Genomic DNA, 27,505 nt, shown 5'->3' with positions numbered 1-27,505 from the left:
TGGCATTCCCTGTTTAGGCAACATTTTTGAGGGAAGAGCGGAAGAGCGGGAAGACAGAATGCAGCAGCCTGGCTCGGCTTTCTTGCATTTGCATGTATTTTCTGGACAAATTTTCCTACTCTGACTCAACATTAGTAAATGTTGAGTTTTGTCTCCCAGTGTGTAATTGTTCTCTGCTGATAGAGGAGGAAGAAGGCTGTCGTCATATGCAGTTGGTGAAATGGCCTCTGACATTTCTGTTAACTTGTTTAAACAAATAATCTTGAAACCAGTTGAAGAGGGCAGTGCACAGAGGTTAACTCTGTGAGTGCTAGTAAGTAGTGTCTGGTGTTCTGCTTACTCAGGGAGGTGTAGATACATTTTCACAGAGCTTGAGCTCCATGCAGCAGATAATTTTTTTTATTGTTTAGTAAGATGTAGCTCTACCACAAGGGAGTTAATGCGGATGAATCGCCTGATAGTCTTGCTCTTTAGCTGAATAAAATGAACATATGCTACTCACCTATCCAGATTTGTCAGTATTTTCATGAGTGTGGTATCATTTATGAAATTGGTAAGGTTACCCCCCAATATTCTTTTCTATTTAAGTGGGCTATGATGCAGAGCTATTATGAGCAGACAACAATTACCAAAGAAGCCTGTGGCAGTGTTTAATAGCAGTATGTTTGTGCCCTTTCTTACTGCAGGCATAGTCTGCTTATTCCCAACAAACTCATGGCATCTTCTGGTTAATCCCTTGGACTACACACATTTTAGTCTCATCTTAATGCATGTCCCAGAGGGTGAAAGAAGAGTCACCTGCAAAAAAAAGCAGCTGAAAATCTGGAGGGATTTTATGAATTGTTTTCTGCCGTGTTTGTTTCACTGACCCATTTCAATTTATCTGAGAGATCTGCTGCTGCTTCTCCAGGACCACGTATAGATGGGATACGAAATGTGCTCCATTTGAAGTCCTCTGTTTTCCAGGCTCCCAGAACAGTGTGGTGAGTTTCCAAATGACTGGCAAAAGATTTCAAAGTGAAATAATGCCTAGGCTTGTTCTGTGCCTGACATCCACCCCACCGGTTCTTACTCCTGGCATCTCAGACGTTTTGTGAAATTCAGAGGCCTGTACTGTACCCTGTGTGTAACAGGTTTGCCGAGGGCTTTTGGAAAGTCCCTGACAAAGACCTTCCTTGGTGTACTGAGATACAGCAGTCTTTTAAGGATTGGGGTTAGCTAAATTGTGATAAGCTGCCGGAAGAGATTTTGGGGTTCTGTTCAGCTCAGGGGAAAACACTTTAATCCACAAATCATACCTCGCTGAAGGAGTTTTTGTTCTGCCTAATTGGTTGAATGGCAGTTCATCTGTGTTTTCAGTTCTGTTCAGTGCTTAGGAAAAACACTGGCCTGTCTGAACCCCGGAAAAGGTTGTGGAGAGGCTGACAATAGGAACGATCTCCTCCCTTAGCAGGAGGAGCCACCAGAATCCTGTTTGTGAATCTTGGATGACAGTGGCTATGTGGCACGCTCACAAGGTCTTGGATGGGCTGTAGTCAGCCTGTGGGCCTTAGAGAGCTCTTGCTTGCATTTTTGCAAGCATTTAGTAATCCTCTGTGCCCACAGGATCAATTTACATGAGGTGTTCAACAGTCAGTATGCTCTGCTCCTTTCGGAATCCGTCTCTCTGATTCCTTTCCAATGCCCATCTGCATAACTGGAGAATCTCTCCAAGAATCTCCTTGTTGTGTTACCATTATTTTTAGTGCTAAATTACACTTTCTTCTCTGCCAGTTTAGAAATCCTTCCCAGAATGCAGGCATCCTCGTTCTTGCGTGTTTTTTTTTTTTCTTTTTTTTTTTTCTTTTCCTTCATGCAAACATGACCAGCAAACTTTTTAACTGACAAGCTTAACTTGTGTGGCTTCAGATGACCTTGACATCTGAAGGAATTTCTTGTATTGCTGATGGTCTAGCATGGAAATGCTTTACGCAGTTAGTTCAGACATTTGAGATTAAAATAAATCCTGATAGTGGAGCCTCCATAAACGCGATTTGGATGAAATCACTTTTCTGTGGGACATTGCCATGGTGGGAGCACCATGCCTGGGCTGTTTGTGATCCAGACAAATGCAGCTAAGCAGCCACTAAGACGCACCCACCCCTGCTCACACACCCCTTTTAAGCTAACAGGAAGACACAGCTTGCTTAAAGCCAGGTCAGCAATTAGTGTTGATTAGAGAAGATTTCCCACAAGTACAAGAACTGTGGACCTGGCCAGGAGCAGCTCAGCAAAGCGTGCCTGCAGGGACCTCCTCGTCCTGCGCAGTGGTGCAGCTGAGGCAGCCCATCAATGAGCATGGGGCAGGAGCAGTGCTCGTGTGCCAGCCTCTGCCTGCAGCGTGTCATGCAGACGTGGAAGCTGATCGTGTTCAGCCACCTGAGCAGAATTCTGAGGTCCAAACCTCAGCTGGTGTGAATGGGCTTCAGTTCCTCACATGTGGCTTTCTGTTCCCAGCGTGATCTGTGTGACGGGGAAGGGAGCGCCAGCCTTGGAAAGCTGGCTGTCAGCTGGCAATCAGCCCTGCATGCTGCTGGTGCAGATCAACATATCTGAAGCAATGTGAGCCCCGTGGAGAATTAAATGAGGAAAAGCTGTCCGTCAGGAGCTGGTAAGCCTGCTCCTCACAGATGACACGAGGAGATGTGCTCCTGTCAAGGCAGTTCTCATGCCTGCTGGGGACAGGAGTTGTGGCGGTGAGCAGGAGCTCAAAAAGCCCTGGCTGCAGCGGGGAGGGCTGGCGTGGCAGCGTAGCTGCAGGCTGTACTCCGAGGGCTCCCTTGCAGCCCTCACAACAGGAGCACGGCAGCAGAGCTTCAGGGACTGAGCTCCTGCTTCCAGCTGAGGGGAACGTGGTGTTGTAAATCCCGGTTTTGTGTCTCTTCAGGTGAAACTGCACTGTAGAAAAATATTTTTTTCTGAGGCTTGACCTGCAAACAGCTTTGCAGCAGTGTAGCTGAAACTTTTACACAAATAGAGCACAAAATCCTCTCTGGACACTCATCTACTGGGAAGTGGTGTCCTGCTTGGCAGGGGCTCAGGCATGGGTCATGGACAAATGCCTCCTACCAGCTCCTGCCACCCCAACGGAGCCACCTGCTTTTACAGAGGCCTCCTCAGGGCCAGCCCTGGGGGTGCTCAGCCTCCTCAGGTGGGAACGGATCGGTTTGGGACCTGCTGCTTGTATGCTTAAACACACAGCCTCTGTACAGCTGGGCCTGTAAACTCTCCAGCAACTGGTTTCCTGTAAATATTGCTGGTCTAGCTAACAAAGACCAATGCTTTACAAGCGTTTCACAGCCCCCTAATAACACCACAGCTCGAAAGGCAGCAGCTTAGAGGCCTGCTCTGTGACACCAGGTTCTGAAACGTGTGCTTTAATATCTTGTTTCCGGCCCCCGGAGTGAGGTTTCCCGCTTAGCGCTGTAGGAACAATCGCGGCTTGTATTTGATCCGCGCTTCAAAGCGAGCATTGTGCTGCCACAATAAAGGTCCTGTTTGTGCACAAGGGCCCATCCAGGCCTGGCACTGGCGGGGACAATGCTGGCGTTGACCTCGGGCCGGAGCGTGGTCACTGCCTGGCGCAAGCCACATCTGCAGCATGGGGTGAAGCTCTCCGTGAGGCTCTCTGACACAGCTGTGGAGGGTGGGTGACCCAGAAGGGGTAGGTCTTTGGTGAATGAGCTCAAATGTCACCCTTAATCTCAGAAAAGTTAGTAATTAATATATGTGATCGCTTCCTGATTTTTTCTGGTTTTTGTTGTTGTTTGTTTGTTTTCAAGGGAGTCAAATTCAGTTTGGTGCATGTTTTTTTGGTTGTTTTTGGGACTTGGCATAGGATTGGAGCTGTGCTCTTGCCACAGGAGTGGTCACTGGTTTCAGCACAGGGCCTTGTGGAAGAGGCCTCATGGGTCTGTGTCTTGGTTTTCATTTCTGTAGAAAATTAGCAATGCCTCCCTCACTGTCACGCTGAATCAGTTTTGTAGATCATGATGCGCTCCGAGGTGGCAGTTTTAAGGGCAGGCTGTCATTGTGGGATGCAGTCACGTGAAGCTCTTAAGAAAGGGAAGAAAAAGGAAATCAGTTAATCTCTGATTTCTCCATTGTGAAGAATCTTTTCAGATAGTATGTCAAATCAAGAAGTCTGCACTGAGATTAGACCAGTCTTTGGTCCCAGACATTACTAAAGCTCCTTCTTTTACAGTTACAGCCCCACCTGAAGCTGTGCGAAATGCAGCAAGCCACTTCCAACGTGTCTGAGCAGACACAAGATGAAAAAAAGATGAGTATTCTTGTAAGTCAGCAAATGTCAAGTCTGGCAGTTAGTATGCAGGCAGACCTCTGTGCTGGTTAGTGCAGGTAGGCTGGTGCTCTAGTTCGTGCGGACAACGCAGTGTTCATCGCAGGTGGCGAGAATCAGCCTCAGTAGCTACGTAAATACATACACACTTCACCCCTGGTAAAATCCCCTGTTGCTGCAGTAAATTTGTACTGTAACCCCAGCAGCTGTGCTTTACTGAGAGGTTCCTGCAGTGTAAGTGAGCTCTAGTGCATCATGTCTTGTAAAAAATTGCTATTTTGAGATTGCTGCTCTTGTAGTTGCCTTTGCATCCAGTTATGTTGGTGCTTGTGAATATTCTCTAGCCACCTGAGTTGATCGCTTTGTTCTCTTCTGGTAGCTGTTTTTACTTTTTCTAATTTTAAGCCTTTTTAAGCAGATACCTAAATGAGTAGCCGTATTATTTGGAGGTAATTTTGAGAGGTAAGAGCACCAAGTAAGGCAGTTTATGACTTGTCCTAGCCAGCCAAACGTTATTCTACTCAGTCTTCGCAGCCATCGCTGGATCCAACCCTGCACTCCCACCCGACTGCAGTTACTGTACAAACTCATTGTTCCCAGCTAATTGCTTGTGCCTGTAACAAAGTTGACTTTCTTTAAACTGCAACACAACGTGACACCTAGCATCACGTTGCCTTCTGCCTCGTTCTTCTGTGGCATGTAGCAACCTGATACAGCTACGACCAAGATAAATGCACAAGGCTGCTAAGTCAGCGCAACTCCCCTGTGTTTTAAGAGAGCATTGAACAGAAAAATGCTAACGTGATGGGATCTCGCTCCAGCTTTCACTGTTTGATTAACAAGACTGAGCTCAGAGCACCTGGTCTTCTTCCCTGCCTTCAGACAAGCTAAGCTGTATTGATCACTTTATAAAGAACTAGCACAGTGCCGTGTGGTAAGCTTTCTGTAGGATTGGAAGCACAGGAGAAAAAGCAGTCTAAATGGTTATCTCAGGAAGTCTTCGCCTTATTTTAAACTGGGACGACTGAGTCCTTTTGCAGGCAGCTTGTTTTGGCTTTCTACCGTACTCCTTTAATTTGTAATTCCCAGGCTTTCTTGGTTTCTCCTCTGGTTCCCCATGGCAGCAGCTGCTCAGTGGTGAGGCTCCCTTTGGACTTTCAAGTCTTAATATCTCCAAGTCATCCTTGAGCAACTTTTCCCTCTGGTGGCTTTCACTGCCCTCCTAGTCTCTTGCTTGACCACAGTATGTCAGGATGTAAATTAATGTCCCGTTGTCCGGCACTTTCCTTAGGCTCTGGCGATGGATTTGCAATATGAAAGCAGCTGGAGGATTTAGAGAACCTCCCAGTGCAAGTCTTACCCCACCACAGCACTATGTCTCAACTCAGCAGTGCCCTGTCTGTGTTCAAGCCTGCTCTGGCATGTGCAGGTGAAATTAAAGCATTTTCATTGGAAGTCCTAGGTTGCTGGTGTTGGTGGTTTTTTTTTTTTTTTTTTTTTTTTTGTGTGTGTGTTTTGTTTTGAAGGACTATAACACAGGATCATTACATGGTTGCAATATGATTTGTTCTTCTCCACAGCAGAATAACTGCTGCTGTAAGTCCCTGCAAGTTGTTTCCCTTGCAGGGAAAATAAATTGCAGGGAAAATAACTTGCAGATGGGCCCACAGTCTTTTGAGATCCATTTGCATCTCAGAGCTCATCTGACATCCATCAGCAGTTGGTATTTGTTCAAGTGAAAGAAGGAGTGCTTCTTCCTCACTCAGGTCCCTTTTGTGTGTCTGTATGCAAATTTCTCATAAAAGAAATTCTGGGGAGTCCCCGGCATGTGACTCACGGTGACTCACAACAAATTTTTCATTTTGGTATTGTTTTCCTTTTAGGCTGGGGTTGTGGTTTTTTTCCTCTTGGTTTTTAAAAGCAGAAATAAATTTGTCCTATTTTCTGTGAAATGACAACACATGTAGTAGTGCAAGTTTCTTCCTTTCGTAAGAAATTTGTTCCAGCTTCTTTGTAATACGGATGAACTTGGATGTACAGAAGAATATTTCATCAGTTGGAATGAAATTGATTGGACAAGGTTCACAATATTCTCATAGTAAATATGAGTAACAAATAACCTTAACCTTGTGAACGAATCTGAAAGAGCAAGAAGAAACCTGTGTGTCTGCAGTGCTCCTGGCCACCCTGCAAACAGTCCTGGCTTGTCAGGTCTGGGCAGCACTTTTCTTTCCAGCCTCTCCAACATCACCTGAGTCCATGGCTTCAGCTCTCAAATGTACTGAGCCCAGTTTTACTGAGGTTTTCACTCAACCACATGCTACCTGCCCAGCTGGAAGTGTCTGATCTTAGGATGTGCTGAGCTGGGGTTTGGTGTTGCTGGTGCTTTCAGATACTGGGAGACTAATATTGGGTTCCTCACTCTGTATTCTGGTATGTGCATATGCTACTACTAAGGATTTAATCTGTGTTGGATTCATTTTCAAGTGGTTCAGAATCTCCCATGAAAGTTGTAGGAAAAAAAAAAAGTTTTTTTTTTTTTTAAAAAGACTTCTTTAGAGGGACAAGTCACTTGTTAGTTTAAAGTATTTAGCAAGGAACCAAGATAGGAGGGTGCTAATCCTGTTTGACGTCAGTTTGTTGTGTCATTTTATGCAAATTGAATCTCTGAAAGCTCTATTTCCTTCTGTTAAGACAGGAATATTACTACTTCTGTGGCTCAAGAGAAACGTTGGCATTGTCCATTGGTGTGGTTTAACCCGGCTGGCAGCTCAGCACCAGCACCACACAGCCGCTCGCTCACCCTCCCCCCTCCCTCTCTGGGATGGGGGAGAGAAACGGGAAAGCGAAGCCTGTGGGTTGAGATAAAGACAGTTTATTAAGACAGAAAAATAATAATAACAATAATAATGGTGATAATAGTACCACTAATAATGATGTGTGTGAAACAAGTGATGTGCAATACAATTGCTCACCACCCGCTGACCGATGCCTATCCCCAAGCAGCCGGTGCCCCCACCCTGGCTAGCCACCCCTATATATTGTTTAGCATGACACCAAATGGGATGGAATACCCCTGTGGCCAGTTTGGGTCACCTGTCCTGGCTCTGTCCCCTCCCAGCTCTTGCTGCACCCCCAGCCTGCGCGTTGGCAGGACAGAGCGAGAAGCTGAAACGTCCTTGGCTTGGTGTAAGCACTGCTCTGCAGTAATTAAAACATCGGGGTGTTATCAGCACTCTTCTCATCCTAATCAAAAACATAGCACCCTACCAGCGACTAGGAGGGAAATTAACTGTCCTAACTGAAACCAGGACATCCACTGAGAAGGTCGTAGGAAAGTTTGTCCTGTATGACACAGCAGTTGGTCCCCTTACCTAACACACAGCACCAGATGAAAATCAGGGCAAGTCGGTGGAAAGGATTTGTTGGGTGTTGTTTATGTGTGTATAGTATATGCTCGAGGAAGAGAAAACCAGAAAAGAGGCAGGGAATGACTGAATTATTTAGGTTGGAAAAGACCTCTAAGATCATCTAGTCTAAGAGTTAACCCAGCACTGCCAAGTCTACCAAAAGGAGCAGAAAAGTAATCACAGCTGTAGTAGGAGTTCAAAGGGTTATTCTGGAATGACCAGCCCACTAACACTACTTCTGACTAACTAGTCATGTTGATGTATTCCAGGTTGAGTGTTTTTTTTTTTTGTTGTTTAGCTTCACGTGTTAGCAAATATATTTTTCCTCTAGAACAGCAGTCTCTTTAGCATTAATCCAAAATAATGATTTGACTTTTATAGCATATAAAATTGTAATATTCCATAATTTGGATCAAATTTCCCAATGAAAAAGGATCTCTTGGGTTAATTGGTAACTCCCAGAAAAAAAATATTGGAGCAAAGAAGCTGGCTGTTCCTATCAAGTTCCTTTTACACCTAAGGAAACAGGATTTTGTATGTTCCTTACAAATAAATTTTAAAAGGGAATAGAGATGTAATTCTTTCTCACACAAATGAAACTGTGTGGGTTCCAGCACGTGTTCAGCTCCAGGCAGGAAAGTACTGTCCATCTAAGTGACGTTGGTACAGAGCTAAACAGGCATGGAGGTCAAAGCACGAATACTTCTAAGTGTGACAGAAAGCCCTGGGAGGTGTTTGCTTCTTAACCTGTCCCTGATCTTCACTGGGCAGTGACTAGCAGGAGCTCCCGAGCTGTGGGATGGTGGCAGGAGGAGCCTGGGCTGGGTGCAGGGCTGCTGGACGACCTGGAGCTCTCATGGGAGGCAGCAAGGGGGCTTAGGGGCTGGTGGCTTTGCCTTTGGGCCATGTTGGGCCTCAGCCCATGCTGTCCTGCAGGAGTGTGGAATTCTTGTCAGTTGTGCTCATGCCCCATTTTAGTAGGCACTGTGCTTAAACCTATTGTGCTTGGGAGTAAGCGTGGATGGAAGGGTTGTTAAACGGAGGGAGACAGACGCTTAGAGACAGTCCAAGGAAGAGAAAGGTGGATTTCCATGTTTGTTCCCACATAGCATGGTCAGGACCTGGAGTGATGCTTCATCATTTGCTGCTTATTAACGTGATTTCTAAACTTACTGTGCTCTCAGTTAATGGAGCCCGTTGGATTGATGAGCCCAGATTCCATAGAATAAAATTGTACATGTATTAATTGTATGAAAGACAACAAACATGGAATAGGACAGTTCCATAAATACGTTAATTGGAATAAGTCATTTGTAGCAATGTTCATCTCTGCTCAAATGCAAAGGACTTCTAAGAATTAATAAGATCAATTTCAATAACAGTTGACAAATGGCGGAGTCTTCAGTCCCTAGCTTGAGCTATCACAGATTTTATAGATAATTATTCACGGATATGGTCTGCCAGAACCAAAAACGTTCCTATTGCACTCTGTTCTGGAAGTTATAATAACTCCAGATTGGTCATGTTATGTCTGTTGACAGCTGCAGAGGATCCTTTTCCTCTTTGTCCCTACAGGGATGATCTTTAGACAGCACTGAAAATCATCTACTGACAATGCTAATCTGTGTAACCTGAAACAAAGGAGAACACAAATACAAGGCAGGCAGCATCTCCTGCTTCCTGCAGAAATGCATGGTGAGGTTTGAAAATATCCTGAATCTTTTCTCTCCACTAACATAATTAAATAAATAAATAATGGATGGCCAAATAGCTGATTAAGAAGTTGTATTCTCTAACGGTGGAAGTCTATGCCTTGGTGTGAAAACTCAAATCCTATCTAATTAGTTTGCTAGCTAGACATAGTGGTGGCTTTTTTTGCCTTTTTTTTTTTTTTTTTTTTAATTCTGTTTATATGACATTTTTTAAGTAGCACTTTGTGGAGCTGATCTACTTTGTCTAGAGCTGTGTATTATCAACCAAACTGCCAACTCAGCTTTGGTACTTGATTGTGGATGGTCGGGACTGAAGTTGGAATAAACTGGAGAGATTTTGTCTTCTCTCACTGCTGGTTCCCACGTGCTGAAGTGAGTAACACCTGTAAAGAGAACAATCTTGGGGCAAATACTACACTCAGTAGCTGCAGCTGGCATCATGTTCCCCTCAGCACAGCTTTGGCCACAGGATAAAGGGAGTTGCAGTGCATGATATCCTTGAGCTGTGCAACGCGAAGACTACAAATAATCTGAACTATGAATTCTTACCGCTTCCTCATTTGGAAGCGTGAGACGTGAAATCAGTTCGTAACTGCCTCTGCTGTGGAGCTTATGCATGAAATGTGTCTCTTGCAGTGTGCTTCAGGAGCCTGGTGAAGAGTATGGGAGCTGAAAGACGAGAGATGCGGCAACTGATGGCAAGCGCTGCGGTTGGACAAGGCTCTTGGTTCTTGCTGCTGCTTCTGGAGGTATGTAGACTAAAAAAGGGCTGTGACTTTTCTGTGGTTTGCAGTGTAACTTTTCTATCTGATGCAAGAGGAGGCTATTTCAAGATGGGTATAAAAATGTTGGTGGGTGGGGTCTGGGACAATGGCTAGCAGTGAAGGGGCTTCTTGTGCTTGGTGAATGTGTGGGAGGGCAGTGAAGTGGCATCAAAATTAAAGCTGCTTTTGATCCCTTATAATGATTTTTCATAATGTTAGATATTTAGTGGTTTTCTTTTTTTAAACTCTTTTTTTTTGGGCTTTGAAATATCATAGTGTTTTAGAGTCCAGCTGTGTAACTGGGTATATACAACAGTGATTTCTTCAGATCTTTAGGGATGCCTCCTTGACAACATAATAACATATGAGAGTCCATCTTGGATGCAGACTGTGGTAATTAGCTTGTTTTGGTATAAAGTTGTTTTAAAAATTCTTTGAAGCTATGCCAGCTGACAGGGCCCTTCAACTCCGCTAGGGCAATGCAAGATGTGGAGAACTGCAGGTTACTTTTATTGATCTTAGTCTTTAAAACTATGTATGGCAAATGTTGCAGGCAGCAGAGATCCAGCTGGATTCTGTGGGTTTAAAGACTTTATCAAGAAGTGCTGTGTAAACACTGCATTTTTGTCAAAATGTTCCAGATCAGTCTTCCTTCCAGACAGAAATATGGAGTGAATAAGCTAAGCAATAATGGTCTAAATAAAAGAAGTGATAAAATTTACCTGTGTAGTCAATGTGATGTTGATTAAGTTTTATGTAAATCATAAATTGATAGGCTCTGTTTGTATTTTCTTTTGACTGTGCTACTGCTCCTGTGATGATCAAAAAAGCTGGATTATTTCAGAAAGCATACAGCTCTGAGAGGCTTGGAATGTTTACTTGAAGTTTATTTTTAAAGAATTCTAAAAGGGTGCTACTCAGAAGATACTTCACATAGGAAAAAATATACTTGGAAAAGGCAGTGAAGAGGCGATTGGGAGTCAAATATAGTAAAACTGTCCAAGAATGATTCTTGAATCATTGGATGCATTTGTCTGTGTGCGTGCTTCAGAGAATCTTTTAGAAAGGACTTCAGGATTTAAGTTCCTTTCTTGTAGCAATGCAAGTCTTCTCTAACACTTCAGATATATTTCCTTTATTCATTATTTCAAACATACGGCTTTCTTTACTATGCGTGCTTTCTCCTTGTAAGTAAGTAACACTTCATAAGTACTCAGGATTATATCTTTAAATGAAAATATAACATCCCATGTTAGTCCTACAGGACAAGTGGCTATAGCACAACGTATTATTTACCTCTCAACGTAATTATTTACCAATATTATTTTGTTTATTTTGTTTGAGGCAACAAAGCTGTAAGAGAGCTTTGACGTTCAGAACTGACTACAGTTGAATGAAAGTAGTTTTTAAAACTGCTTCTTTCTTGTCTTTTATTATGTTTGTTTATGTTTCCTTAGAAGAGTCTGACTTTTATAGTTGTTTTTAATCTCCTCAAGATGTTGTAGAAGCACCTACCATCTCTTTCTCACATTAATGACTTTAAAAGCTGTGTTACTTTTTAGCATCTCTATCAGCCACTAACTGATCTTCACCCAAATGCCACTAAGGTTACAATGAGAGGTTGCTGTAGCTGTTCTTCATTACATCTGACCCCTTCACAAACCCAGGGAGCCTACAACTTGCATGCGATCGGCTCATGGAGGAAAAAAACCTGCCAAGGCAGACAGTGTTCTCACAGACAGCAGACAGTGTTCTGAAGGGTCTTAAGGCATTGTGTGTTTTTTGGTTGAAAGTAAAAAGCTGTAATTGTCCAATTCCATCTGTATTTAGCAGTACTGTTGGATTTCTGAGTGCTGCTAAACTTTCTCACAACTTTCACACTTGTCATTCTTCCCAGTATCTCATGATGGCTTGCAGTCTTGGCCCATTTCACTAATTTTGTCAAAACATTCCCACAAATGCAAAGAAAGCTATGAAATCATGTTATTCAATGTCTGCTGGGCATTTCTCAGTCAGACCCAATAACAAGAAACCACCCCAGCTCTAAGGGATGAGCTGTAGAAGGGTGGTGGTGTGTAAAAAGAGCCTGAACCTAGCCAGAGCCCTGTGTCTGCTCTGGGGGGGCAAAGTGCCCAGTGGATGTCAAGGTGGATCAAGCACATCCAAGCTGTTGAGATACTGGTTCCTCCCTACATCCCTTCTCTTCCCCTTTGGGAATGACTCTTCAGTGCTCCACAAACAGCTTTGCTGTAATTTATCTAACGCACACAGCCAGGAAGGGTGCCTGTTGCTGACGTATTTCAGGAACTTGCAGGAACAGCAGCGTATGCCATTTGCTGGTCTCAGTGTTGCTGCTGCAGCTCCCTTAGTTGGATCCACGTTCAGCATTACCAGAGGCATCCTTTTATATGGATATCATTGGCTAGGATGCAGCAATGAGGGGAAAGTGAGCTGTTTCTCTTGTGCTTGTTTATGGGAACACGCGGTCAGTCCTTCCTGCCTGCCGTGGTAGGGTGTGGAGTGGGGCCTGCCCCTGCCCCGCTGGTGAAGCAGTGCTGGCAGTGCACAGTCTTCTCTTGGCTTGAGGCAATTTCAGAGCTAGTTATTGAGGAGAGCTTTAAGAGCATGTCAGCAGTGTCTGTCATTGATATAAATCTATTTTTCTTATGGTTCTAGCAAGTTGGGAAGTTGGACATTTTGGACATTTGTGTGGATTCCTGGATGTCTGGAAATGCAAGTGCTTACCTGGAGTTCAGTGTTTCCTGGCAACTTTTGACTTCTTGTACCTTTCTTGTAGAGATAGGCTATGCATTGATGCTAACTAAATCTGATGCATTTGGTATGTCAGGCATTTTGCACTGCTACAATCTGTACAAGTATATTCTCAAAAGGCGAGGTACAAACTAAACACACTGGGACTTTGAGGCAAACTGTGCCTCAAGGAGACACTAAGAGTGAGCTGCAGGTGCCTCACTGTCTGTGCCAAAGAGTACTGAATACAGGCAGGGTGAAAATGGAGGCGTTGACTAGTTCCATGGATAGTGCTCTTCTGCTGGGTACCTTGGTGTGTAGCCCAATCCTGGCTTTGTGCACCATCTCCAAGGGAATGATGAAACCTGCTGCTGAATTTCTTGTAATTTCAGAAGGAGTATTACAGAGTCCTCATCCCATCCTCCTGCTCTTTCCTTGGTGTCCTGTACCAGCAACAATCAGAAAAAAGGTTAGGCTAGCTTGACAGCCTGATTCAGTCTGACCCGCTATGGCTGTGAGTGCTGTTAAGATCCTCACTCGTTGTCATTGCCACATCTGACAGCTCGAAGGATTTGACTTTTTCTTTAATGTGAACCTCATGCTGCAGAAGCTAAGGGGTGCAAGTGGCCCCACAGAGTAAATGGGGCTCATGAGGACTTCTGGGAGCAGCGAGCAGCAGAAGCAAGAGTTTGCCTTCATAGTAGCATAGCGCTCCAGGGGAAAGACGATGCTTATTTTTGGTATTCAGGTCTCAATGTCTGCTGCTGTAGGACGTACTCTGAAATCACAGTCTGGTGCCTTTGGGCTTTAGGGAAAAAAAAATGTGATGTTTTTCAATGCATTTCTCTTGATACCTTTTTGTCACGTTGCTGCTGCTGTCTCCCATCAGGTGAAAGGCATCTGTTTGGTGCTGGGCATGTGCTGCAGTTCCTGCTCTCCCTGCCGTGCTGCTTCGGTGCAGGCTGTTCCTACCCTGCTGTGCTGCCTGGGCTCTGAACAGAGCTCCAGAGCTGTTTGCTGGCTCTTCACCCATTTCACAGTGGAAAATTCTTCCATGAGCGTTAGTTACAGGAAGCGAATTAACATCTCCTTTAAATGGTCTGGCCTTGTGGGGAGGAAACAGGTCATTTTGTGAAGTACACTGTTTACTGGAAAGTGAATGGACTGTCTCCAAAATATATACTTAACCCAAAGGATGAAAAATACCTGAGGTGTTTCAGTTTCTATGTCAATATCCAAATGCTATGTAGTTCATAGCTAGTAAAAATGTGCATTTTTATGTGGTACAAGAAATTGGTACAGGGTAGCCCACAAGTTTTAAATTTCTTTAAGTAAAAAAATAAAATCTGGGTGTGTATGGCTTGCCAAGTTTCATTTTACTGTAATGTTTTATAGCCTTGTTATAATCCCCTGTAAACACTTTGGTTTATGCTTGGAGTGTGAAACAAATGTAATATCTCCCAGTGATACTGATAAATTTTATACTTGTTTTACTCAGTAATTATAATGCAGCAGCTACTTAAAGGCTGGAGCATGATCTTGTTCTTATGCAGGGCTGGTTTCATGATGTCTTCATTTATAATTACAGTTTCTGCCAGTGTCTCTTTGGTGTATCAGTCTTTTTGGTCAGACCTCAGACTGAGGGGAAAGTGCCTCATTCCTTAATAAAGGAACAGTGAGTAAGAGTGTTTACATGGATTCAGTGCAAGATTAGCACTGTTTTGGCTTTATCTAGATCAAACGGTGTCCTGTAACATGACACTTTCATTCAAGTTCAAAACATTTTAATTTGGCAAAAACAAAATGCAGCCACAGACAGTATTTAATGAGGAGCTAAGGCCAATTTTTGCAATGGCATGGATACTACGCAGTTGGTAGGGAAGGCAACGATGAGCGAACTTGCAGATGTGTGTGTTGTGTGGCTCTTGGCAGTTCTTTTAGGGAAGCTGTGCCTGGTCATGGGTGCAGCAAGTAGTACAGAAATGCTTAACATTCATTACATGGGTGCTTGTTGCTTCGTACTGATTAAGTATCTTCTTTTGATGTGTGAAATAAAACAGGAAAAAAGTAGCAAAAGCCTCCAAACACCATGAAAGCAACAGGAATATTTGGGCTTCTCTAAAGGTTAGTAGCTGGTGCAACATTCAAGGGACATCCATCCAACATTTCATGGTCACCATTTCACGCTGTGTCAGAACACAGGATTCTGCATGTGTCTGCCTGTCTGAATCAGCTCTGTACCCTCTGTCAGATTTGGCATAGTCAGTTATATGACTCTAATGTTTCCAACAAGTAGGTGTTTGCATAGCGGACACAAGCCTTCGTTTTAAATCCAAAAACATTCATCAGTCTGCTCCAGAGGTCAAATCCTCAAACAGTTTGGTAATTCTAGCATCACCATCTTCATGTGATCCCAGTGCAGCCTGGTTAGCAGTTTCAGGTTATGACTTTTACTTGAGAGTACAGCCAGACCTATGGCGAACTCCTCTGAACTGTTTTGTTAAGCAAACTCTCATATCTCTAGACTTTGCTTGACAATTGCAAAATGGCTAGCCAGTTAATATTTATCCTATTGTTATTAAAACTCACAATTCAGTAGGTCTTTCTTCAGAGAGCAGTAGATACACCAGTAGTAATTATGAGCTGTTTCTTGAGTTAGAGTCTCTGAAGCTAAATTAAAAGCAACTGTGGCTTGAGCTAAATGACCAAAAGGCATATTTTCAAAGGCAGACAATCACTTAAAGATGCAGCTTAATTCAGTTCTTATCACCTAGCTATTTGCATGGGAATTTCACTCCTAATTCACTATGGAACTTAGTGAGTCCCAGGGGACGTCTACCCACCTTAAATAAGTAAATAATGTCTGGGGAAAGTCCTACTTGAAATCTCCTGGCTGATAAATGTTTCAGTCTAGTATCACCTGTGGATGATATTCATAGTGGCACAAACCAGTTCCTGTGTGGAGACTGCAACACTCTCCCCATGAGCATGCAAACAAACAAACAAAACCCAAACAGTGGGTTCCAGAGAAAAACAACTGCAGAGCTGTTCCACCCGCTGTAGGTTTTACTGTGTTTAGAGATTTTTTTTTGGTGCTCTGAGTGAAGATGTCTCAAAGGGCAAGACTTGTGTCAAGCTGCCTGCAAAAAAGTGAAAGGAAGCCCAGGCCACAATGCAAAGAAGGGAAAGAAGGTTTTAATTTGTCTGCCCTGGCTCTGGATCATAATGCAAGAGAAGACCCACAGCTGGTGTCTGCCTATTTTCAATTCACAGAATCACAGAGTCGTCTAGGTTGGAAGAGACCTCCAAGATCACCTAGTCCAACCTCTGACCTAACACTAACCAGTCCTCCACTAAACCATATCACTAAGCTCTAAATTCTTGCAAGCTGTGCTGCCCCTTGTAACTCATAAAGCATCATGGCCATCTCCATGGTCTTCTGGACCATGCATGATGCCTGTGTGCTGCTGGGACGTGCTGGCTGGGGCTGTTAAGGCGTTCCTTCCTCCACTTTTTTTTGTTAGGTAAGTCTACATCAGCCAGCATCACTCTCCTGAAGTGCAGTAGCATGCTCTTGAGGGGACTGCCAGGGGATGAAAAGCTCTGGATTGCCAGAGTAGCTTCAGTATAAAATCTTCTGGTGTCCTTGTCACAAAGATTTCTTATTTCTTATTGCAAAAAAGGAGAAACTTTGGTCAGGTTTGGAGTAAGTTGCAGCAAGAAGCAAAACATCTCTGAATCCAGCAGATTAGGCTTTTTTCATCAGACTGTCTCAAAACGTGTGACCTTGCTGTCAGTGGGAAGAGGGCTTGGCCCTGGCATCCCAGGTGCAAAGTGACTCCATGCAGCTAAACATGGAGGAAAATACTTTTCCTCTTTGTGTTCCTCTTGCTTCAGCAGCCATCTTCATCTCCACATTTGTCAATGTAATTGCTCAGAGCCTATCAGGCACTGCATTTGCCAGTAAAGTAACCAAAGCCACAAATGGCCACCTCCTAAATGCTCCCAGCCTCTCGCTCCCCATCTTCCTGCTCAGACCTTCTTCACGTCAGGAGGCACAAAGGTATCTTTGCCCAGAAGCCCATTTGCAGTTCTCCCAGGTGTTTCCTCTCCTGCAGACACCCCTCTCGGAAGTACCAGTGGGAGGGAGAAGGCTTTTCTCCAGTACCACTGCCCACCCACACGCTGCACCCCAGCTGGGAGAGGTGATGCAGCATGGTCGGCTGTGTGGTTCCTGCACTGAACAACTGGAAAAAATGACTCGCTTAATGGGATGCAGACTCATGAGCTGAATCAGCCTCAGCAGGGTTTTTGTTGTTTCAACTGTTTCTTGTATTGAAAACTCTGCTCTATGGCCATCTGCGAAGGCTGGCTGTGTACCAGCGGTGTGGAACCCGTGCTGGTGGTTGGTGCTAATGGGGAGCAAACCCTGCTGCCTCTTGCAAGGGGAGCTGGGGTCACCTGAGCCTCGACCCTCACTGCGGGGCAGCTGGGTGCAGTCCAGGGGAGATGTGCACCTCCGCTGCCCCTGCCAGCAAATGGTGTATTTCTGTGGAGAAGAGAGAGATGGCAAGAGGGTGGCAACTGTGTCAACCCACACTGTATGCTTTGTTACGGCTTCGCCTATCGAATATGTGCAGGATCTGGTGCCTCAGAGTATCACTTCCAGCTACAGCCATCGCTGCCCTTTATCTGGTGTGAGAACTGCACCGGGGCTGTGCTCTCCAGGGGCCTTCAGCAGTGGGCAGCTTTTAAAGGGAGATGGGTTTGGAACATTCTCTTGAACAGCACAGAGAAATGGTGCTGTAATCATGGAGCACCCCATGCACTTGCCTGCCTGAGTTCCCTGCTGCTTTTGCCTTGCCTTGATGTGGTGAAACTGGATGTTCACCCTGCACGGGGACTTGGGGTACAGGGACAGCTGGCACAGGTTAGCAGCAGCACGGCTGGTAAGACCCGGGCAAGGGAATTTCCTGCCTTGTTCAGCGGAGGTGTAGCTGCAGCTGAAATTCTGGGTTTTGCACATTGTAGTTCCAGAAAGATGTGGGCCATGCTAGAGAAGAGCATCAAAAGGAATAGTGGCACAGAAACGGGCAGAGTCAGCAGCAGAAGGGACCGACACGAGGCAGGAACAGCCGGGAGCTGGGACTCTTGGCTTTCTGCTGCTGCTCCCACTGCTGCAGGAAAGGCGCTCCGCAGGGTGTGCACACCGCGCTGATTTCCTTAACACCTGCGCAATGGGAACAGCACTTCCCTCCGTGCATGAATGTCTTTATAGTGCTTGGGGGGCCCGTGGGAAGGAACACTTCAAGTGTCAGGTATTAAAGCTGTAGAAGGAGGTCTGCAGCAGAAGAAATACTGGCTGGTTGCTTTTATCCCAGCAATCTGCTTGTTTCTGAAATACTCAAGTGAAATAGAGGTGGAAGGGAGCTCAGCCAAGCATTGCACTCAAACAGCAGCTTGTGTTTATGGTAGAAGACTGTAGCTGGGGAGTGCAGGCACACAAAGGGGGTGTGTGTGTGTGTGTGTGCGCGCCTGTGCACGCATGTGCCCGAGCTGATGGCACTCGGTGCACACACAGCAGATGCTCCCTGCATGTGCAGCCGCACAAACCTTGTGGCTGAATCCTGAGAGCAAATGGAGAGCAGCCGGTGTTTTGTCTTGTGACTGTATCAGTGTGGCTGCTGGCATTTTCAGCGTGTTTAAAGCATGGCAGAGGGGTAGTGATGTATACAGGAACAATTTGGTTTTGCTGTCTGCACTCAGCTCCTAGGGGCCAGGAGATTTTTTTTTTTTTTTCCTCTTGTGCGGGTCTCATGGGTGGTAGAAATAAGGCCCGAAGTGGGGATATGGCTTGCCTTAAACCTCCCCAAGCCTCCTCAGCCACAGGCACAGGCAGTTTTATCAGCTTGAGACTGCGTCATGAGTCTCGAGGTGCTTGGTAGCTTTGCAAAGAGACAGCATTTCAGAGAAACTTCAGTATTTTTTAAAGGGAGATGGGCTAGGAGGGATGTTCCTAGCCCTTGCACTTGCAGAAGGAAGTTGAAAATGTGAACGAATACAACAAAGCTGGAAGCCAAAGAAAAACTCCTTGTTGTTCTTTAAAACTGTGACCACCTCTGGGATGGGGTGGCTGCTAGTAGAAAGAGGACCCAAGGCAGAGCATGGTAATTCTTTTCTCAGGCTGAGCACTGGCTTTGAGTCCTGAGCAGTGCACAGCTTGGTGCTGGTACCGCTGTCTTTCAGAAGTCACCTAAATCAGAGCATTCCACTCCCAGGCACTGTGCTTGTCTAACGAATGGCAGGGAGATGGCTGCTGGAACAGGAGCCTTCCTTAGGCTTGTCTGGCAAACCAGTAAGGTGCATTCATCCCCTGGTAGGCTGCCCCAGGGCAGGGAGATGCACTGGGAGGAGAAGGATGGTGCTGGGAGAGGTCAGGAAGCACAGAATGGCCCCTCTTTGTCCCATGGTACACCCCAGCAGTTTGAATGAGCAGGAGCATGCTTGCAGGAAGGTTCGGGGGTCTCAGTGCAGTTGCCATGAGGTGAGACACAGCTTGCTGACACCTTTGCTTTGTCTGTCTTTCCCTGGGCACTTGGGGTTGGCTCCATCTCCCACCAAAGTCCCTGAGAGGTGGCCCCAAGGCGGCTGCATTGAGTCCTTCCGTTCTCTTCAGGAGAGGATGCGAACTCCTCAAGTCTGAGGGAACACTGGGTTTAAGCATTGTGCCAGTGCCTCCGTTTTGTACATTTGCAGCATTTTATAAATAGCAGAAAATATGGCAGTTTTCAGCATGTTTTTCTAAATCCCCAGTGACTCACCCTGCACCACAGCATCTTTTCCCATTAAGGCTGTCCATAATTTCTAGCCTTGCCTGTGACCTGGCTGGAGTCAGGCTTCTCTGAGCGCTGCAGGGCATCTTGGAAGGATGCTTCAGCACAGATCTGCTTCTGCTCAGATCTGATCTGTGGAGGAGCTGAGAGCTCTCTGTGCAGCTTGCTCATTGAAATGCAAACCTCATCACAGTACAGCTTGTGTCTGCCAGCATCCCCTTTGACAAACTGATAATCCATGATAATAGAGAATTTTATCTCCATTCTTAAACATCACCAGGCATGATTATTAGTGTCTTCCTATTGCACAATAAACAACACGGAGCCCTCAGCTTTTCTGAAAGCAAGAGGCATGCAAGTTACATCTGCACTGTGGGTGAGCCGTGCATTTGCCGCTTCTGCAATTGGCCAACAAACCCCTCCAGATTTCTGAGGCCAGACTGTTGCTGCTGGCAGCTTATCTCTTTACTCAACGCTAGAGCAGACTCTTGGGGTGAAAAGCTGGGCCTGTTGAAATCAGTGACAAAGTCCTGCTCATTTCATGTGAGTCAGGATTTCATGTTTGATCTCTTCATTTCTGAGAGGGCAGGAGAACCTTTTTTGGAGCAGAGAACATGAAGACAGTCAGCTTCTGGTCACACAGAGGGCGTGCGAGTGTCCGGGTGCTGCAGCACTGCCCTGCCCTGAGCTGGGGTAGGCAGGAGCCGTAGGGCTCAGCTTGTCCGTGCCCCTGCTTGAGCACACAGCGTGCCAACCTGAACCCAGCACCTGGTTCTCACCGTCAGAACTCAAACGCATCTCAACAACACATCCTGAACAACTCTGGTTAGTGGGCAGGCCAGTAACTGCTTTGTATTTCAGTCTCTTGGTAACTTTCATGTGACCCTCACCATCTGATGAGGCAAACAGTGCTGCTAGAATCAAATTTGTAATTTTCTTTGCCAAGCATGAACTTTTCCAAATCAAGGCAGCTTTGATTTGTTCACTGGTATGTGGGAGGAACACTGCTCTTGCATATTATGAAAACACAAGGGGTTGTGTCACCTTCCCAGTGGCTGCAGTGGGCTGTGATACAGCTGAGATCGTCCACGACAGTCTCTTAAAAATACAGTGGCTGTTGCACACTCATATAAATGCTTCTGGTCAACTTTGAATCAGGAAAAGCCCTAGAAGCAGCAGTTCAAAGAAAGTTTCTGACCAAATATAGAGATAATAGCTGGTATGCTTGATCTAATTGGGAGCAAAACCATATATAACCTTAAACACCGTTGCTCATCATGATGCAATAGTGGCACGTGCGTTGCAAGGCATAGTGACAAGTACAGTCCTGATTCCCAGGGAATATGCTGCACTGCCCACTGGCCTCTCCTGCTCCTGTGAACAGAGCAAACTCATAGGGCCAGCTGCTCCAGAGGGCAAAGACCCTGTGCCTCGCCTGCAACACTGCGGCAGAATTGGCTTTCCTTTCACGGTTCCTGAAACCTGCCCTGATTTGCCTTTACTGTCTAAAAAACAGTTACACAATCCTTTACCTCATCTGCTATTTTCTGCTGAAGACCTCAACTGTACCCGTTTTTCATTTTTTGGGGAGAGGGAGTTTTTTTTTGTTTGGTTGGTTGTTTTTGTTTTGTTTTGTTTTGTTTTTTCCTCTTAAGAATCACTTTATTTCCTAGACATTTTTATGTGCCTGGCCCCTTGTTCTTAGGACAACACCTTGATCACAGAGCGCCTTGGAGATAAGCCAGGTTGTGTTGTTTCAAGTTATTTCCTCTTTCTCTTTTTATGGTAAACATTGGTAGAGCTCCCCTGAAACACTGGCTGAACCTCTAGCCCAGTACGTGCTTTTGCTTTTGGAGAAATCCTAAAATGTCTTTTCTCTGCTCCTGAAGTGCCAACAGTAAAATCCCAGATAAGGTGGAGGTAACAGGAATTCAGCTGTGGGCGTGCTGGTAGCAATGGGGACTTTTCTCGTTCTGCCCTGCCTGCCGCCCCAGTGCCTACATGCCTGTACTGAGCCTTGCTACAGCTGACGTACACTTGAGTCATTGCTCAGATCTGCTTCTGGCACAGCCCGTGTCAGCCTTAATCAAATAAAGAAGAGAGAGGAGCAGGGGACAGAGGCTGACTTCTCAGCAGCCAAGACATTACCAGTCTCTAGACTAGGGGCAGGCATTTTGTGATTAGCACCCTAACAGTTGTGGAGTGCAGGTGGGGGTTGTGCTCTGCTGTGTGATCCCTTCCTTCCTCTTTTGTACCGGGGTGGGTGTGTAAGGGGGTCTGCTCCAGACAGCCCATGGTGCGTGCAGATGTCTGTGTGCAGGTGCTTCCCCTTAGTTTCCCATTTTGGCATGACTTTGGGTTTGAACTCCAGCTCTGGCAAGGGGTCTGTCACTGCCGCCTTTGTTTTGTTAAATCAAACAGCACAGCTTGAGCCTTCCATTTTCTTCCCCTGCCTTCTCCCCCTCTCTTCCTTTCTGCTGTCATATGGTGCTCGCAGGGCTCTGCTCACCCTGGTCAGACACTTGCTTCCCATTCAGTGTGTTCTCTTCTTTGCCTTCTGTTTTCATAGCAATAACAAAAAGCCAAGAATTGCCATCTCTCCACCTCCTGCCCTCATCCCTTCTCCACACCCTGGGCACTGTGCAGATAAGGTTAATGTCCATACACCTCACTGAACAGCCTCGGTGAGGTGCTCCTGCCTGAACGTCTGCTGGGAGCCGCGGGAGATGCGTGCCCTCCTCCTCCCTGCCTGCCTGGCCGCGTGCTGGGTCCCCGTGCCACATGGCAGCGGAGATGCACGGCTCAGGCCTGGAGGTCAAACTTCACCGTCACTTCTGCCTGAACAGCGCCAGCCCCACTGCATGAGGGAGACGAGGCTGCAGTTGGTGCTGGGCAGGCAATGAAAGTACGGGCTGGGGAAGAAGGAAGAGGGAAATTACTCAAAATCACAGGCACAATTACAGCAGTTGTTCTGGAGATCAGGAGTGGGAACAGGCTGATGTGCTGTGGGGGCATCCATGGAGCAGAGAGGGGGCACGGCAGGCTGTGCTCCTGCTGCCCGCTTCCCATCTCTGGAGAGAAAGAGGTCTGGAGAGAGATGCTGTGGGCATGGGGCTTCTCCCCGAGCTGAGAGGTCACCACAAGGGAGATACAGTGTCGCTGCCCTACAGAATGTGACACCACTGGTTTATGTTTCCTACTTCTTATTTTTCTATCATTAACACAAACGATGCCCCTGCAGTCAGGTAGCAGGAGGGTACCCAGCCAGGCCAGGCTTCTGGGCCCCCAGCTCTCTTTGTCATAGGCCTTGTCAGTTTGGCCCCATTTAGCTATGGCCAGGGGAGTTGAACTCAAGTTGGCAGAAATCCGGATGAGCTCAGCCAGTGAAACCTGTGGCTTTTTGTGCCTCCAACTGGGAATTTGCCCAGGCGTTGTCTTGGCGGTCAGGGGCAGGCTCCTGATACAGATAAGACTTTGGCTATGAATCAAAATGCAGGAAAGAGTGAATTATATGTAAAATGGTCGATAGCTCCTCCATAGTACAGCGTGTTCAGCAAGGGGATTGGCAAGCTTTGATCTCGTGTCCCCAGCCCCTGCTCTGGGCAGAAAGCAGGCTGGTTCCTGCTGGGCCAGGAAGGCAGGGGGGGCTCTGCTGTGCTCCTCAGGGCCCAGGAACTCCCCCTGACCCTGGCCTCTCAGGGTGCTGGGGTGCAGGGGAACCATGGGAGCAGCTGCAGACCTTTGCAGGCCACAAGCAATGAAAATAGAGGATCAGGCTGCTCAGGCTCTGCTCTGGGGCCCAGGGCAGCAGCACACAAGCAGGCATGCAGAAAGCGGCCCTCAGGTTGGGCCGCAGCCCAGCACTGTGCTCAGGGGCCATGTCAGGGTTCTGGTGACACAGGGATACAACCCCAGATCCTGCTGCACTGCCAGGCACAGGCAGAGAAAGACATGGGAACAAGCTCAGCAGAAGGCCTCATTTTGAGGCCATGGATTTTTTTTCTTGGCAAAACTGATGCTGGAAGCTCTGATACACCAGCCCTCACCCCCTTGTGGCCTGATGCTGTTCACACGAACTCATCTGGTCTGTGGCTCAAAATGAAGTGTTTTTGTGCTCTTAGCGGTGCTTACAAGGACCTGGTGTCCATAGCAATATGTGTCTGCCAGGAGAAAAACCCAAGCAGTAAATTCCCCATGTTGGATCACAGGAAAATCTCGTGTTTCTTTTTTATGAGCATCACGGAGAAGGGCACTTGCTGCCCTTTGGTCTTTCACAATGGCCTGTGCTGAACTGCTGTCGTTCTGGAGGTGCAGGGCTGGACTGGACTCTCCAGAGATGGTTTCTGCTCTCCTGCTCAGCCAGAGGCAGTGGTGTTGAGCAACCCTGGGCGCTCCCAGCACGCTGCCTGCACATGTGTTGGTGCCAAGCCGTGGCAGAGCCCTCCTGCCATCTGCGTCCTGGCCAGGCAATCCTTCTGAGTGGCAGTGGGGTGGAAATGTCAAACCCAGCCACTGCACCAGCTCTGAAGCAACCAAATGCTTCATCTGGAGCTGGGGCTGATGCCAAGATTTGCCAGAGTGGTGCTAGGCACAGCTTCAGCTGCAAGTGGGAACTCCCTTTGTAGTGAAGTATGTGCATTCATGCATGTCTGTGTGTGCACTTGCATGCCCAAGACATCAAATTGGATAATTTATATTTGGCTTACCACTTATTTTTATGCATTTAAACATTGCCAGCTGTGTTAATTATAACTGCATCACACTGAATGCTTCTGTTCTCTCTCTGACTTGTTATTTCTCCCAGTGGTTGTTCTGTCTACTTCATGAGTGACACAATGCAGTTTCTTTCACACAAGCAGTCTCAAGTAGGAAATTGTACCGTAGAATATCCATTTTTTAGCATTTCTTAATTTGGACTGGCAGGATCCTGGGTTTGTTAAAGCAGAAAGAGAACTCATAGCTGGAATCAGCTAGCTACAGGGGCTGAGGTGAACGGAAGAGCAGGAAAGAGAAAGAAAAAAAAAAGTATGTTATCATCTTTTAAAAAGAGATTTAAAAAACATATGCCTCCCCTCCAGTCCTCCAGACTATTGAGCTTTATCAGTTTTTACTGCAAACTACAAATGTATTTTGTGTAATGACAGCTCTTTAATTAGAACTTGGAAGCAATAGCATCTGCTGATTATAGCATGGTCCAGCATGTTCATATTCCTCAGTTTTATTTCCAGCTCTGCAACTAAATTGCTGCATGCCTCAAGGCAAGTGACTTCACCTCTTAGTGTCATTACTTCCATGGATGGGATTAAAACCTCCGTTGGAGATCCCTGGACAGAATCTGCTGTAATGGCACCGTCTTAGGTTACTTTTCCATGCTGTACATGTTTGGGAACCCATATATCAATGCAGCTGATGGGGGTCTGGGGTTTGCCTTGTCCATGTATTCCCCTGTGAGATATTCCATATTTGAACAATGGAAATTTTATAGGCTTTAATTAACTGTCTGGGCAAGAAACAACAGCTTCACAGTAATGAGTCCTCACTTGCTTGGAATGCCATTTAAAACACGATCTCTCCTCACCAGAGAGATATTAAGATCTGTCAATCCAGAGTGTATTGCTAGAGTGACAAAAATAGGGGAAAAGCCATCTCCGTCTGAAAGCAGTGCTGAGTTCTGTTTGTAAAAGGATTTGTTTCCCCAGGGGGATATTATATACTAATGATTATGGAAAAAATGAGGCAGTGCAGTTCAGAAAAAGACATCGCAACTAATTCTGCTGTCTGCAATCTCTCCCCTCACCTCAGTTGTAATATGCAGGAAGATGACAGTGGTTGCTGTGATACCACTGCTTAAATCCTTCCTTTTGAGATTGCCAGTTTGAACATGAGGAGTAGAATATTTATCCTTACAGTCAAAGACAGCAGAGTTTTGTGCAGTCTCTGAAAAAGTCGCTGCAGTCCTTGTCATTAGGGATTTCAAATGAAGGCACAGAAAGATTTTTTTTTTTTTTCTTTTTAAGTAGTTCCAGTCATTAGATCAAACTGGGGCAAAGTCAGAAGGTAAGTACCCAAGGAAAGGGAGGTCAGAGCAGTACTGAGAAATGGCAGAAAGGAGAGTAAATTAGTGTTATGTATGCTTATGGACAAGTGGTAGAGTAAATTATAACAAGAAAGTTTTCATTTGCTTTCTCTTCTTGCTTTAAAAATGTTCCCCAGATCTGTGAGTACAGCACAGCAGAACGTCTGCAGATATTTTGCAATGCCGCAAAAGCTGACCTTAAAAGACACCAGAAATCTCATTGGGAGCTTTATCCGGTTGCAGTGGAAACATTAGGTCTTTAATAGTAAAAATGTTTCAATAACTTTCTGGGATTTTTTCCACTTTGGCACAGCTGTTCCCTGACAGACTGCAAAAGAGGGGAATTCAGTAGTAACAGCTTGATCCGGCAGGATGCTAAAGCCTCTCTGTCCAGGGCTGCCTGCCCTCGGCCCCTACCAACACAGAGGATGCTGAGAGCGCTTGGTGTCTCGCAGGATTACTCAGCTTTTTGCAGTCTAGAGCCTTTCTTACCCACTTGGCCTTGCAAGTGACTCTTCTATTTCTGTTTCTGTGGAAATGAGCCAAAAACCATGCCATTCTCTGAGGGGACTCATTAGCCTTTCTGTCTAGGAAAGGGCTTATTGTTGTCATGTGGAAGCCAAAGAGCGATGATGCTCCTTGAAAATTTATGCCTGGATTTTTCCCTCGTAGACAAGCATCATCTAGATGCTAGATTTAGTAACAGCAGCACCATAACTGAATTGTTTATCACGGTGTATTAAGGTTATGGAGAGGAAATGCCAAGGGAAACAGCTTCCCCCCATCTAAAATTAAGTGTATGCTCCAAATGGGTGTTTATTCTAATAGCGTTTAACCATTTGGGAAGGGGTGCCTTTTAAATCAATTAAACAGAAAGAAAAAAGTGGTATCTTTGCTGCGGCTCGCATGATCAGCACTGGTTAAACTCTGTGTTCAGACCTAAAATACCTGTAGTTGCACAAACAGTCCCTGGGCTTTCCCCACGCAGTGCCAGTGGGGTCAGCGGTGGGGTTCTGGCCAGCTGCAGAGGGCCAGCAGGCTGCTCTGGCCCTTAATGGTACTTGCTGTCTTGTAGAGCAGTGTACTGCAGAATCCTCTCTTGTTCAAATAAAGGCAGGAAACATCTTCCCTCTTTTTAGCCTTACCTTTCCTTCATTCCTTGGTGATTTCTCTCCTGCTGGCAATGACCAGATCCTTTTTAAAGGTAATATGGGCAAGTACCCCAGACTGGGCTGCTGATTCATTGCCAGGTCGAAGTCAAAACAGCAGAGAAGCAAATCAAGCATGAGCTGGGCAGGACACTATTTGGTTAGTTTAGGGGAAAATCCTTGCTTTGGTAAACTGCTTGCTTTAATACAGCAGTGGTAATTTGTGTAGAAGGCTGTCCCTACTTCCCACCATGGTCACGAAGGTCATCTTAGAATTCTTCTTCTAGGTCTCATTTGAAAACTTCCCATTTGACCTGTGCTGAAATGCAGATGAGTATTTACCCAAACAGAGGCTGCTTTTTCTGCCCTTCGTCAACCTTTTGTCATTAATGATAGCAATTAACGTTGGGTTTCATCTCATAGTATATAAAAATAAATATATAACGAAGCTGAATTACAGTCCGCTGTTGTA

Source organism: Anas acuta, chromosome 12 (genome assembly GCF_963932015.1).
Source record: "Anas acuta chromosome 12, bAnaAcu1.1, whole genome shotgun sequence".
Taxonomy (NCBI): domain Eukaryota; kingdom Metazoa; phylum Chordata; class Aves; order Anseriformes; family Anatidae; genus Anas; species Anas acuta.
This window is presented reverse-complemented; position numbering follows the sequence as displayed.